At 47.1% G+C, this 13,151-nt stretch overlaps 1 long non-coding RNA gene across 1 annotated transcript; it reads right to left on the bottom strand.

Moving 5' to 3' along the window:
- On the bottom strand, positions 1–1,443 carry LOC124019864. Its single transcript, XR_006835859.1, has 3 exons — positions 902–1,443; positions 295–739; positions 1–176 (listed from the first exon to the last, which is right to left on the bottom strand). It is a non-coding gene; the product is annotated as an uncharacterized LOC124019864 (long non-coding RNA).
- Between the last annotated feature and the right edge of the window lie 11,708 nt (positions 1,444–13,151).

The following is a 13,151-nucleotide window of genomic DNA, read 5'->3' as shown; positions in this document are numbered from 1 at the left end:
AGAGAGAGAGAGAGAGAGAGAGAGAGAGAGAGAGAGAGAGAGAAGACAAATAAAGCCCCCTGATACAGTGCTGTTGGTACTGTACTCAACTGGTGAACCACACGTTTTCATCAAGGTTGAGCACGTAGAACACCTGCTTGGGGTCCACACCTCCATTCAGGAGATTCCTGGTCAGACTGAGGGCCAGAAGAGAGAGAAGTGCATGCATAAGTAGTCAACAACTCATCTTTATTAAATAAAATAGCGTTTTCTGTATTAACGTTTCAATTGGCAAATGTGTGTGTGTGGTTTGACCTCTCTTAGAGCACAGTGGCCAAGCAGTGAGTGTAGAGAGGGCATGTGGGTGAGAGAGCGAGGCCTGAGGCAGGAGATGCTCTCCCATGACAGATTCTGGAGGTACTGCAAGATAAGACAAGACAAACATTTCACTGGGCATTATCACAGCAGTCACACTTATAGGCAATGTGTTCATGTCACGGTAGACTTTCCTCAACTCTCCTCTACACAAAGAAAGTGCATTGTTCCGCTTTGTACGTTGATCTTGCACATTAGAGTCGATTTGAGTGTAGGGTGCAAGTGTGAGAGACTCCCATCCTGTCCAAGATGAGCACCACATGTCCTTGTGGAGTCGGGCCTCTCTGCCAGTACAGCCGCAGTTGTCTGCAGAAGGTCCAAACACTCCCTGGGCTAACCACTCCAGCTGGGACTGGGAGGGCAGGGGAGAGGCAGACAGCACAGCCTGGAACACACAGGATTGAAATAACAGTTATTTAAGTTTTTCCTAGCCAATGTGCCTCTGGTTTTGCTTGTCTTGTCTTGATTACTGTGAAAGCACTTTGTAACAACCGCATATGTAAAAAGGGTTTTTAGAGATAAATATGATATCTATGATATACAGTACACTATAAGGCATGTAGAAGCACTTTGAGCATTTCCTCTGATGCCAGTGCCCCCCAGGCAGTGAGGGTCTTCTGAAGGCGTTTGACCTGGACAGACAGCTCAGGGTCACAGGTCAGGGGTAGGAGGTGCCCCCGCCAGCAGCCCAGCAACCCCTCCATCTCCTCCAGCAGCCTCTGAGGAGAGTGAGAGAGTCTAAAAAGATATTTAGGGACATACCAAAATGATCTCATCATCACCATAAACCACAAAGAGATATGTAGTAATCTATGCCACACCTTTTTGCGTCTACTGTACATTATTTCTCTTACCCACCCACCCACCAATCTTACCGAGAGTATAAGCATTCCTTCAACATACGTTTTTGAACAGAACCCCTCTTATTTTACTTTATCCTTTTTCAACCAACCCCAGATGTACTTCCCTTCACACCAGTCTGAGTGAGTCTTATCTCCATCTGTGTGTTCAAGGCCCCCCTCCTGTCCCACCACATGGCCTTCTCTGACACACAGCTCACAGCCTTCTGCTCCTTCTGAATATTAGCCATCTCCTGCACCAGCCAGCTGATAGGGTGCTGCTGATACAAAGGAAAGACAGAGGTCACTCACAAGTAGCATCCAAGGTTGAGAAAACTATTAAAGGTTTAGAGAGAGCGACATAGAAGAGAGATAATTCATCTCAAAGTCTAAGCCTTTGGGGGGTGGGCTCTACTAAGCTAACATATGGAATTGTTTTAAGATGATCATACCATGGATGATTTAGCTATTTGATTTAGAATTCTAGGACCCCTGTAGGTACATAAACAAATATTTGATAAAATATTGAATTTGGCCTTTAATACTCTAGCCCAAAGAAACGCATTGAATAACACATTCATAAATGGAAAAACAGTCCCCATAAGGAATAAGGTTTTGAAATGTCTGTCCTATATCTAGGTGATATAAGAAAGCTGTGAAAATATTTATGTTTTTTGGACACATTGAACACCTTTTTTTGTTGGCACAAAAAACTACTTCCACATGTCCATTCATTTTTTTAACCGGTACCTTCAGACAAGCCCCGTAATAGTTGTGGGGGTTGTAGAGCAAGACAGAGAACACCATCATTTTTGTGAGATTCTCCCCTTTCCATAGTGGGGTCATATTAGTTTGTAACCCAAATGGTCCGGACGCTACAAACAGAAGTTGGGAAAATGTTTTGCAAGTAAAACGTACACTCTTCCCTCTGATTGGACCAGCAAACTGTCAATCAACACAGGTTGAGTGAGTTAGCGTGGTGAGAAGGTGCTCGTTTGAGTGGTAAGGCAAAAGCAACTGACTAGACAAAAGCTGAGGGGTGAAGTCGGGGGTGGTATATCTGTGACAGCCAAAATCAGACACTGATGTGCAATGCTCAGTGCAACATGGCAGTGTTGCCATTGTTTATAAAAGTTGTTCTTTAGAAATAAACATGTCTCCAACTCCCATATCACACACTCACAAACTGCAAATATACGTGTATACATTGTACAATCAATTGGTGGGAGTGAAAGCCTCAAATATGACATTAATTCGTACATAGAAACTGTATACATGAATTGCGTCTAAGTTGGTTCCTGTTTCAAACAAAAACACCCTAATTGACAATAGAGACTCCCACAAGCAGGCAATGGCTGCAGGATGAAGTTGGTGAAGAGCAACTGCAGAAACTTGGAGTTGACTGTAGCCAAAACTTCATGACCTTTGATCACAATATTTTTTGTAAAGTTAATGCAGGCGACATGTAGGCTCAAGTCAAGTGGGTTTATGCAGATTTTTTCTGCACAATTATTTTTTATTTTTTCGACTTCAGCCTCTGACCTTGCGACTTGAGACTTGCTTGTGACTTATAATAAGTGACTTGGTCCCACCTCTGGCGTGTACCTCTGGGGAGCATCCCCTACCTCTCGTTGTGCCATAGGGATGTCGAAGGAATGATGGGAGCTGAGTGTCACGTTCTGACCTTAGTTCCTTTTTTATGTCTTTGTGTTAGGTTGGTCAGGGCGTGAGTTGGGGTGGGTAGTCTATGTTCTTTTGTTAAGGTTGGCGGAGTGAAGCAGAGACTGCACCAACCAGGCGGAGTGAAGCAGAGACTGCACTGCCTCCACATCTATATGGAGAGAACAGAGAAAGGGGGAGGAGGGGAAAAGTGTTCGGTTTAAACTGAGGACTGCTATTCACCCTAAAACCATTTTCATTCGCGCTGTAGCAGGGTGCTGCCGTTCTCCTTACCTGGTCAGTGTTAGAGCGAGAGAGGTGGGCTTGGGCTTGCAGGACCCTCCCTGTGTGCCCCCCACTCCTCAGCTTAGACAGACAGTTTTGCTCTCTATCACCACACAGGTCCCTCCTCAGGACCTCAAAGTATATGTCTGGGCCGTCCAACAGCATCCACCTCCTCTTGAATGATCTTCATTCGTTCTGGCTCCTCACTGTGTCCTGTCCCTGTTCAGGCTGCTGTCTTCTGGCCTGCCTCTCCTGGCCGTTGCAGACTGGGAGGACAAGGACGCAGAGGAGGCCAGACAGGAGGCCAGAGCTTTAGCCCCCAGAAACCTGGCCCTCAGGGTCCCCAGATCCAGAGAAGACTTGGAGGCCACGAATGCCAAACCAGCTTCCAGGACTTTCCAGGTACCTGCAGCCTTCCTTAGCCTTAGCTCCAAACCTGACAGGACCATGCGCAGGAGCACCAGTGCCATCAGGTCCTGGAACTACATGGTTTGGGAGGGAGGGTCTTGAGGGGGACGAGCTAGCCAGTTTGGCGGCCATCTTGGCAATAATGCTCTTGCAGCGGGCCAGGGCGGCCATTTGGAACTGACGGCTGGCTCAGTCGTCAGTGGGGCTTGGCTGGAGCCTGTGTGGTGGCCCAGCGAGCAGTCAGGCTGGGCTCGGAGCAGCAGGGACAGTGGCAGTCTTCCCCATGGCCCAGGGAGGAGAGAGCCAATGCTGGGGCCGGGCTTTGAGGGGTGGGGAGCTGGAAGGGTCCCTCTCGATGAGCTCCTTGGGGAACCAGCGGGTGCTCAGGGAGGCCTGACAGTCTTCCTCACCATTGGGGAGGGGAGACTTTGGCTTCGGTGTCGGACAGCCTTTCTTTGGTTTGAACTTCACCTCCACCTTCTGCTACCCCTTAGTAGTCCATAGGAGAACCAGAAGAGGATTGGTAATGTTACAGAGAATGGCAGAAACTACCTGGAGATGGAGTCTCTGGCTCCACCTCCAGCAGTCTCAGGGCTTTGTGGGTATTTGTATTTATTATGGATCCCCATTAGCTCAGCTACTCTTCCTGGGGTCCAACAAAATTAAGGCAGTTTATACAATTTTAAAAACATTACAAAACATTCACAGATGTATTGTAAGAACCCTACTCCACCACTACCACATATCTACAGTACTGAATCTATGTGTATGTGTGTATAGTGCGTATGTTATCGTGTGTGTGTATGCATGTGTCTGTGCCTATGTTTGTGTTGCTTCACAGTCCCCGCTGTTCCATAAGGTGTTTTTTGTTTCTTCACATTTTACTGCTTGCATCAGTTACTTGATGTGGAATAGAGTTCCATGTAGTCATGGCTCTATGTAGTACTGTGCGCCTCCCATAGTCTGTTCTGGACTTGGGGACTGTGAAGAGACCTCTTGTGACATGTCTAGGCAAAATCCTAGAGTTGTGTGCCAGTAGTTCAGACAGACAGCTCGGTGCATTCAACATGTCAATACCTCTCATAACTACATGTAGTGATGAAGTCAATTTTTCCTCCACATTTAGCCAGGAGAGATTAACATGCATATTATTAATATTAGCTCTCTGTGTACATCCAAGGGCCAGCCGTGCTGCCCTGTTCTGAGCCAATTGCAATTTTCCTAAGTCCTTTTTTGTGTCACCTGACCACAGTAGTCAAGGTGCGACAAAATTAGGGCCTGTAGGACCTGCCTTGTTGATCGGAGATAACGGAGAATGGATCAACAACATTGTAGTTACCCCACAATACTAAACTAATTGACAGAGTGAAAAGGACAGAACAAATATTCCAACAGTTTGCAAAGTTCCACCAAAGTAATACTGCAAAGAAAATTGGCAAAGCAATTAACATTTTGTCCGGAATACAAAAAGTTGTGTTTTGGGCAAATACAATACGTTACTGAGTACCACTCTCCATATTTTCAAGCATAGTGGGTATGTTATGGGTATGCTTGTAATTGTTAAGGACTGGGGAGATTTTCAGGATAAAAAATAAGTGTAATGGAGTTAAGCACAGGCAAAATCCTAGAGCTAAACCAGTCTGCTTTCCACCAGACACTGGGATATAAAGTCACCTTTCAGCAGGACAATAAGCACTTTGCAACATCGGCTGATGTAAATAGGGCCTTATAAATACAGTTACAGTTTTGACTTAAACCTGCTTGAAAATCTGTGGCAAGACTTGAAAATGTTTGTCTAGCAATACTCAGCAAGCAATTTGATGGAGCTTGAAGAACTTTGAAAAGAATAATGGGTAAATATGGTACAATCCTGTCATGTTTGTCATTTATTGTCATGTCTTGTCCCTGTGCTCCCCATGCTATTCGTTTCCCTCTGCTGGTCTTGTTTGGTTCTTTCCCTCCTTCTATCCCTCTCTCTCCCCCTCCCTCTCTCACTCTCTCGCTCTCTCTTCTCTCTGTCGTTCCGTTCCTGCTCCCAGCTGTTCCTATTCCCCTAATCATCATTTAGTCTTCCCACACCTGTTCCCGATCCTTTCCCCTGATTAGAGTCCCTATTTATTCCTTTGTGATCCGTTCCTGTCCCGTCGGTTCCTTGTATTGTATTCACCATGCTGTGATTGCGTTTCGCCCTGTCCTGTCGTGTTTTTGCCGTGATTGTGTATCACCCTGTCCTGTCGTGTTTTGTGCCTTCATCAGACGCTGCGTGTGAGCAGGTGTCTCAGTCGACTACGGCCTGCGCCTACCCGAAGCGACCTGCAGTCTGTGGCCGCTTCTCCAGTTGTTTTCCCCTCTACAAATCTAGAGGATTTCTGTTATTCCGTTTTGAACATTAATAAACTCTGTTTCTGTTAAGTCGCGTTTGGGTCCTCTTTCACCTGCATGACAGAAGGAACCGACCAAGGAATGGACCCAGCGACTTCAGACGCTCGTTACACTGCCGTCGAGATCCAAGGAGCCATGCTCGGCAGACACGAGCAGGAATTGTCTGCTGCTCGCCAGGCCGTGGAAAACCTGGCTGCTCAGGTTTCCGACCTCTCTGGACAGTTCCAGAGTCTACGTCTCGTGCCACCTGTTACTTCCTGGCCTGCCGAGCCTCCAGAACCTAGGGTTAATAACCCACCTTGCTACTCCGGGCAGCCCACTGAGTGCCGCTCCTTTCTCACGCAGTGTGAGATTGTGTTCTCTCTCCAACCCAACACATACTCTAGAGAGAGAGCTCGGGTTGCTTACGTCATTTCACTCCTTACTGGCCGGGCTCGAGAATGGGGCACAGCTATCTGGGAGGCAAGGGCTGTTTGCTCTAACGATTTCCAGAACTTTAAAGAGGAGATGATTCGGGTTTTTGACCGTTCAGTTTTTGGTGGGGAGGCTTCTAGGGCCCTGGCTTCCTTATGCCAAGGTGAACGGTCCATAACGGATTATTCCATTGAGTTTCGCACTCTTGCTGCCTCTAGTGAGTGGAACGAGCCGGCGCTGCTCGCTCGTTTTCTGGAGGGACTCCACGCTGTGGTTAAGGATGAGATTCTCTCCCGGGAGGTTCCTTCAGATGTGGACTCTTTGATTGCTCTCGCCATCCGCATAGAACGACGGGTAGATCTTCGTCACCGGGCTCGTGGAAGAGAGCTCGCATCAACGGTGTTTCCCTGCTCCGCATCGCAACCATCTCCCCTCTGGCTTTGAGACTGAGCCCATGCAGCTGGGAGGGATTCGCATCTCGAATAAGGAGAGGGAACGGAGGATCACCAACCGCCTGTGCCTCTATTGTGGAGTTGCTGGACATTTTGTTAATTCATGTCCAGTAAAAGCCAGAGCTCATCTGTAAGCGGAGGGCTACAGGTGAGCGCAACTACTCAAGTCTCTCCATCAAAGTCCTGTACTACTTTGTCGGTCCACCTACGCTGGACCGGTTCGGGTGCTACATGTAGTGCCTTGATAGACTCTGGGGCTGAGGGTTGTTTCATGGACGAAGCATGGGTTCGGAAACATGACATTCCTTTCAGAGAGTTAGATAAGCCTACGCCCATGTTCGCCTTAGATGGTAGTCATCTTCCCAGTATCAGATTTGAGACACTACCTTTAACCCTCACAGTATCTGGTAACCACAGTGAGACTATTTCTTTTTTGATTTTCCGTTCACCGTTTACACCTGTTGTTTTGGGTCATCCCTGGCTAGTATGTCATAATCCTTCTATTAATTGGTCTAGTAATTCTATCCTATCCTGGAACGTTTCTTGTCATGTGAAGTGTTTAATGTCTGCCATCCCTCCCGTTTCTTCTGTCCCTACTTCTCAGGAGGAACCTGGCGATTTGACAGGAGTGCCGGAGGAATATCATGATCTGCGCACGGTCTTCAGTCGGTCCCGAGCCAACTCCCTTCCTCCTCACCGGTCGTATGATTGTAGTATTGATCTCCTTCCGGGGACCACTCCTCCTCGAGGTAGACTATACTCTCTGTCGGCTCCCGAACGTAAGGCTCTCGAGGATTATTTGTCTGTGTCTCTTGACGCCGGTACCATAGTGCCTTCTTCCTCTCCGGCCGGGGCGGGGTTCTTTTTTGTTAAGAAGAAGGACGGTACTCTGCGCCCCTGCGTGGATTATCGAGGGCTGAATGACATAACGGTTAAGAATCGTTATCCGCTTCCCTTATGTCATCAGCCTTCGAGATTCTGCAGGGAGCCAGGTGCTTTACTAAGTTGGACCTTCGTAACGCTTACCATCTCGTGCGCATCAGAGAGGGGGACGAGTGGAAAACGGCGTTTAATACTCCGTTAGGGCATTTTGAGTACCGGGTTCTGCCGTTCGGTCTCGCCAATGCGCCAGCTGTTTTTCAGGCATTAGTTAATGAGGTTCTGAGAGACATGCTGAACATTTTTGTTTTTGTCTATCTTGACGATATCCTGATTTTTTCTCCGTCACTCGAGATTCATGTTCAGCACGTTCGACGTGTTCTACAGCGCCTTTTAGAGAATTGTCTCTACGTAAAGGCTGAGAAGTGCTCTTTTCATGTCTCCTCCGTTACTTTTCTCGGTTCCGTTATTTCCGCTGAAGGCATTCAGATGGATTCCGCTAAGGTCCAAGCTGTCAGTGATTGGCCCGTTCCAAGGTCACGTGTCGAGTTGCAGCGCTTTTAGGTTTCGCTAATTTCTATCGGCGTTTCATTCGTAATTTCGGTCAAGTTGCTGCCCCTCTCACAGCTCTTACTTCTGTCAAGACGTGTTTTAAGTGGTCCGGTTCCGCCCAGGGAGCTTTTGATCTTCTAAAAGAACGTTTTAATCCTCGTTACTCCTGACGTCACTAGACAATTCATTGTCGAGGTTGACGCTTCAGAGGTAGGCGTGGGAGCCATTCTATCCCAGCGCTTCCAGTCTGACGATAAGGTTCATCCTTGCGCTTATTTTTCTCATCGCCTGTCGCCATCTGAGCGCAACTATGATGTGGGTAACCGTGAACTGCTCGCCATCCGCTTAGCCCTAGGCGAATGGCGACAGTGGTTGGAGGGGGCGACCGTTCCTTTGTCGTTTGGACAGACCATAAGAACCTTGAGTACATCCGTTCTGCCAAACGACTTAATGCCCGTCAAGCTCGTTGGGCGTTGTTTTTCGCTCGTTTCGAGTTTGTGATTTCTTACCGTCCGGGTAGCAAGAACACCAAGCCTGATGCCTTATCCCGTCTGTTTAGTTCTTCTGTGGCTTCTACTGATCCCGAGGGGATTCTTCCTTATGGGCGTGTTGTCGGGTTAACAGTCTGGGGAATTGAAAGACAGGTTAAGCAAGCACTCACGCACACTGCGTCGCCGCGCGCTTGTCCTAGTAACCTCCTTTTCGTTCCTGTTTCCACTCGTCTGGCTGTTCTTCAGTGGGCTCACTCTGCCAAGTTAGCGGGTCATCCCGGTGTTCGAGGCACTCTTGCGTCTATTCGCCAGCGCTTTTGGTGGCCGACTCAGGAGCGTGACACGCGCCGTTTCGTGGCTGCTTGTTCGGACTGCGCGCAGACTAAGTCGGGTAACTCTCCTCCTGCCGGTCGTCTCAGACCGCTCCCCATTCCTTCTCGACCATGGTCTCACATTGCCTTAGACTTCATTACCGGTCTGCCTTTGTCTGCGGGGAAGACTGTGATTCTGACGGTTGTCGATAGGTTCTCTAAGGCGGCACATTTCATTCCCCTCGCTAAACTTCCTTCCGCTAAGGAGACGGCACAAATCATTATTGAGAATGTATTCAGAATTCATGGCCTCCCGTTAGACGCCGTTTCAGACAGAGGCCCGCAATTCACGTCACAGTTTTGGAGGGAGTTCTGTCGTTTGATTGGTGCGTCCGTCAGTCTCTCTTCCGGGTTTCATCCCCAGTCTAACGGTCAAGCAGAGAGGGCCAATCAGACGATTGGTCGCATACTACGCAGCCTTTCTTTCAGAAACCCTGCGTCTTGGGCAGAACAGCTCCCCTGGGCAGAATACGCTCACAATTCGCTTCCTTCGTCTGCTACCGGGTTATCTCCGTTTCAGAGTAGTCTGGGTTACCAGCCTCCTCTGTTCTCATCCCAGCTTGCCGAGTCCAGCGTTCCCTCCGCTCAAGCGTTCGTCCAACGTTGTGAGCGCACCTGGAGGAGGGTGAGGTCTGCACTTTGCCGTTACAGGGCACAGACGGTGAGAGCCGCCAATAAACGCAGGATTAAGAGTCCAAGGTATTGTTGCGGCCAGAGAGTGTGGCTTTCCACTCGCAACCTTCCTCTTACGACAGCTTCTCGTAAGTTGACTCCGCGGTTCATTGGTCCGTTCCGTGTCTCCCAGGTCGTCAATCCTGTCGCTGTGCGACTGCTTCTTCCGCGACATCTTCGTCGCGTCCATCCTGTCTTCCATGTCTCCTGTGTTAAGCCCTTTCTTCGCACCCCGTTCGTCTTCCCTCCCCCTCCCGTCCTTGTCGAGAGCGCACCTATTTACAAGGTACATAAGATTATGGACATGCGTTCTCGGGACGGGGTCACCAATACCTAGTGGATTGGGAGGGTTACGGTCCTGAGGAGAGGAGTTGGGTTCCGTCTCGGGACGTGCTGGACCGTTCGCTCATCGATGATTTCCTCCGTTGCCGCCAGGATTCCTCCTCGAGTGCGCCAGGAGGCGCTCGGTGAGTGGGGGTACTGTCATGTTTGTCATTTATTGTCATGTCTTGTCCCTGTGCTCCCCATGCTATTCGTTTCCCTCTGCTGGTCTTGTTTGGTTCTTTCCCTCCTTCTATCCCTCTCTCTCCCCCTCCCTCTCTCACTCTCTCGCTCTCTCTTCTCTCTGTCGTTCCGTTCCTGCTCCCAGCTGTTCCTATTCCCCTAATCATCATTTAGTCTTCCCACACCTGTTCCCGATCCTTTCCCCTGATTAGAGTCCCTATTTATTCCTTTGTGATCCGTTCCTGTCCCGTCGGTTCCTTGTATTGTATTCACCATGCTGTGATTGCGTTTCGCCCTGTCCTGTCGTGTTTTTGCCGTGATTGTGTATCACCCTGTCCTGTCGTGTTTTGTGCCTTCATCAGACGCTGCGTGTGAGCAGGTGTCTCAGTCGACTACGGCCTGCGCCTACCCGAAGCGACCTGCAGTCTGTGGCCGCTTCTCCAGTTGTTTTCCCCTCTACAAATCTAGAGGATTTCTGTTATTCCGTTTTGAACATTAATAAACTCTGTTTCTGTTAAGTCGCGTTTGGGTCCTCTTTCACCTGCATGACAAATCCAGGCATTTATTATTAAAAACGGTACTATATGATCAATGACACAGACAATAGCCACATTGGCCTATATAATGAATACACTGTACAGATAATACTTTATGTAATAATATTGAGAAACATACTTACAAGAACATTATCCCACATCACAGCTATATTTCTTAATTCAGACCAAAACACAAAAATTATTCATTAAGAAAAACTGAATGTAATGCAATACCATGTGCACAAACTGGAAAGGAATGACACTTCACAAGGTTTCATACAAAGCTTCAGAACATTTAATCTATCTAAGCATTTTGTAATGTTCTCATGACAATGTCATTTGTTCCTCTAAGCCTGATGTCCACCAGAGGCATATTCGTTTTGTTTTTCCGTACTTGACACAAGTGCTTCACTTTTCAACTAGCTAAAAGTTTGCTAGTTGGAGTCTGTGTGTTTAGACCTACTTCTGTTTGTATCACCATACAGTAAAGCAATGCACGTGTTTAAAATACTGAAAGCATACGGTACACCGAACTCCAGCTTAGTGCAGCACCCCCAACATAGCGTTGCGGACTGCTCCATTGACAATGAATTACTTCCGCCGGAATGCAAAGAGCTGGCTGTATCTGATGTTTGCTGTATAATAATAAATAAATAAAAATCCCTTATGTATTATTCTCCCCTAAACCTACCACCACACCCCTAATTGGAATAAACTAATGGATAACAATACTTAAGACTTCTACTTCCAGCTTAAACATACTATAAACATTTTACGGACATGGTACATTTTATCGCTAGTGTCCGTCCTCCTCTGGGTGCATTGAATTCAATACAAAGCCTGAACAGTTTTGAACAAATACATTTTTCAAAAAATGAAGGAGAAGCAAGAGAGAGAGAGAGAGAGAGAGAGAGAGAGAGAGAGAGAGAATTATATTTAGTTGTATGTTATTCACTTTCACTTACTTAGTTAGCTTTGGCAGCTAGCTAATTTAGCCTATTCAAACAGAGACGGATGCTATGTTAGCTAGCTGGTTCAGGATATCCAACACGGGAACTCTTCCAACGCAAGGTACGTTTTCGGTTTTATGAATTTATTGCCACTGGGCCCCCCCAGTGTAACTGCTAAACTGCTTGCTGTACACTACACTGCATGATTGTAGCGTGTTTACTAAATCATTAGTTCTAGTAGTCATGTTGACTATGACATTAGCTAATATGGTGACAACGACATAGGATGTGTGTAAGCAGTTATGATATGAAGGTTTCGCTTGGAAAGGTTTTTTCACCTGGGGATAAACATACTTGGACTTGTCCAATAGAAACTTTTGTTTGCAACTTTTTGGACTAATAATTACACTCTAGATCAGCTAGAAGCAGGCAAGAGTGTACAAGGCGGTATTGATTATGTCACTGTCTGTCACCTTGATTACTCACATTTTTCTCTTGACCTGTTGTAAACTTTCATTCATAGGCTAGGTTGTAGCAATGCCATGATGGGTATAGGGACAATTCGAGGATAGGTAGTAGCCTAAACCTGTTTGTCTTCCAAAGATTTGAGACTGGGACGGATGTTCACCTTCCAGCAGGAAAATGACTCTAAGCATATTGCTAAAGCAACACTCGAGTGGTTTAAGGGGAAACATTTACATGTCTTGGAATGGCCTAGTCAAAGCCCTGACCTAAATCCAATTAGGAATCTGTGGTATGACTTAAATATTGCTGTACACCAGCAGAACCCATCCAACTTGAAGGAGCTGGAGCAGTTCTGCCTTGAAGAATGGGCAAAAGTCCCAGTGGCTAGATGTGCCAAGCTTATAGAGACATACCCCAAGAGACTTGCAGCTGTAATTGCTGCAAAAGGTGGCTCTACAAAGTATTGACTTTGGGGGGTGAATAGTTAAGCATGCTCAAGTTCTGTTTTGTTGTCTTATTTCTTGTCTTTCTTCTTTACAAAGTGGTAAGCAGGGTTATCTTTGGTCTCTTTGTTGCCTCTCTGATTAATCCCCTCCTTGCCTGGTCCGTGAATTTTGGTGGGCGGCCCTTTCTTGGCAGGCATTGTTGTGATTCCATATTCTTTCCATTTTTTACTTATGGATTTAATGGTGCTCCATAGGATGTTCAAAGTTACGTATATTATTTTATAACCCAACCCGGATCTGTACTTCTCCACAACTTTGTCCCTGACCTGTTTGGAGAGCTCCTTGGTCTTCATAGTGCCGCTTGCTTGGTGGTGCCCCGTGCGCAGTGGTGTTGCAGACTAAGGGGCCTTTCAGAACAGGTGTATATATATATATATATATATATATATACACTGAGATCATGTGACAGATCATGTGACACTTAAATTAAGT

The sequence above is a fragment of the Oncorhynchus gorbuscha genome, linkage group LG03 (assembly GCF_021184085.1).
Source record: "Oncorhynchus gorbuscha isolate QuinsamMale2020 ecotype Even-year linkage group LG03, OgorEven_v1.0, whole genome shotgun sequence".
NCBI classification, from domain to species: domain Eukaryota; kingdom Metazoa; phylum Chordata; class Actinopteri; order Salmoniformes; family Salmonidae; genus Oncorhynchus; species Oncorhynchus gorbuscha.
Note: the sequence above shows the minus strand (reverse complement) of the source record. Positions and strands in the feature narration are given on the sequence as shown.